Source organism: Schistocerca cancellata, unplaced genomic scaffold (genome assembly GCF_023864275.1).
Source record: "Schistocerca cancellata isolate TAMUIC-IGC-003103 unplaced genomic scaffold, iqSchCanc2.1 HiC_scaffold_625, whole genome shotgun sequence".
Lineage (NCBI taxonomy): Eukaryota > Metazoa > Arthropoda > Insecta > Orthoptera > Acrididae > Schistocerca > Schistocerca cancellata.
In genome coordinates this window covers 1-2,500 of record NW_026046636.1, presented here as the reverse complement: position 1 = coordinate 2,500, position 2,500 = coordinate 1, and positions in this window count along the sequence as shown.

Sequence of the window (2,500 nt, the reverse complement as noted above, 5' to 3'; positions counted from 1 at the left end):
CGTCCACCATGTCGAGCGCACCACAAACAAAAATACCGCCACCTGCAGGTCCCCCGCAACATGACCTGCTGCACCGATGATACCGCCATCTATGAGACGCCACGCCGACTACGACATCGCTAGGTCCCACAGTGCCCATTTTCCGACGCCACCCACAAACCCTGCATCATCTGCCCACCACAGGAGCCCCAACGCCTGTGCCTGCGTCGCACGAAGTCGTCGACCGACAATCGCTCCACCCGCACCCGCACGTGCCCCACCCCAACCGCCCAAATCGCAACTCCAGCGGATGAACGGCGGACTCTTCCCGCACTCGTAACGTGCAATCCGCCCCTATATCTTGCGTTTCATGAAGAGTTATATCGAATATGCCATATTCCCGCTGTCCCTATACATGCTGTAAGTAGCTCGCTTGCTACAGCAGCAGCAGCAGCAGCACCACCTCCGCGCGCTTCCCTGGGGGCACTGAACCGCAGGATGCGAGACCCCACGCCCAGTGGCAAACAGGGCTCCTCTCAGAATATAGGCGGTCCCTACCCCTCACAACGATGACGGTGGGAGGGCCGTTTTACGAGACCATTTCCTGCGGTGCCAACGCTGTCGTAGAGCCGATACTCCATCTTTGGTACAAGGCAATCATTCCGCTGTAAATCAGTACGTCACTCGTAGTTCAGTCACCTCACAGCACTGCTCAGTAAACTATGCAGGCCCACATAGATAGATTATGATAGATTATATACGCAAATGCCCCTATACATGCTGAACGTCCGTACACACAAAATGAACCACACGTCAGCCACACACTCTATCACACACTACTCTCTGCCTGTAACAGACACAGATACAACTACTAAGCACCAGCATGGACCAACGTCCGGTGCATCCTATCCGCCACAGTACACCAACTACGCTATGATAACCAGACCGGGAGGTCCAATCATAAAACAGAATACCCCACTCGTCCGACAACCACAATTGCTCAGAGAAGCCACCAACACCCACACATGTCCTACACAGGGGTGCACCCATCACCACCACACTGCCTCGTCTTACAGCACAAACACACTGGCAGGAATGAAACACACAGGTCTGCCGCAACCACAGACACGGCTCGCCCCCTCTCACTGGCGAAAAGCGCATCCCGACGTGACATAACTCCTTTGACACACTGACGCTGCCTCGGGCATCCACGTCCTACGGTCGATATCAACGAACCTCCCCCCCCCCCTCCCCCCCACAACACGCCATCCCATACCACATTGTGTACCGTACCCAAACCTAACGTGTACTGTACTACAACGCAATGTGTACCATAACACAACCCAGTTTGTACCTTAACCTAACCTATGTCACCTTAACCTAACCTATGTCACCTTAACCTAACCTATGTCACCTTAACCTAACCTATGTCACCTTAACCTAACCTATGTCACCTTAACCTAACCTATGTCACCTTAACCTAACCTATGTCACCTTAACCTAACCTATGTCACCTTAACCTAACCCATCTTGCACCTTAACCTAACCCATCTTGCACCTTAACCTAACCCATCTTGCACCTTAACCTAACCCATCTTGCACCTTAACCTAACCCATCTTGCACCTTAACCTAACCTATGTTGCACCTTAACCTAACCTGTGTTGCACCTTAACCTACCTCAATTTGCACCGCAATGTAACGCAATTTGCACCGCAATGTAACGCAATTTGCACCGCAATGTAACGCAATTTGCACCGCAATGTAACGCAATTTGCACCGCAATGTAACGCAATTTGCACCGCAATGTAACGCAATTTGCACCGCAATGTAACGCAATTTGCACCGCAATGTAACGCAATTTGCACCGCAATGTAACGCAATTTGCACCGCAATGTAACGCAATTTGCACCGCAATGTAACTCAATTTGCACCGCAATGTAACTCAATTTGCACCGCAATGTAACTCAATTTGCACCGCAATGTAACTCAATTTGCACCGCAATGTAACTCAATTTGCACCGCAATGTAACTCAATTTGCACCGCAATGTAACTCAATTTGCACCGCAATGTAACTCAATTTGCACCGCAATGTAACTCAATTTGCACCGCAATGTAACTCAATTTGCACCGCAATGTAACTCAATTTGCACCGCAATGTAACTCAATTTGCACCGCAATGTAACTCAATTTGCACCGCAATGTAATGCAATTTGCACCGCAATGTAATGCAATTTGCACCGCAATGTAATGCAATTTGTACCGCAATCTACCCCCACATTGTGCCTTAACCTAACCCACATTGTGCCTTAACCTAACCCACATTGTGCCTTAACCTAACCCACGTTGTGCCTTAACCTAACCCACGTTGTGCCTTAACCTAACCCACGTTGTGCCTTAACCTAACCCAAGTTGTGCCTTAACCTAACCCAAGTTGTGCCTTAACCTAACCCAAGTTGTGCCTTAACCTAACCCAAGTTGTGCCTTAACCTAACCCAAGTTGTGGCCTTAACACTACCCAA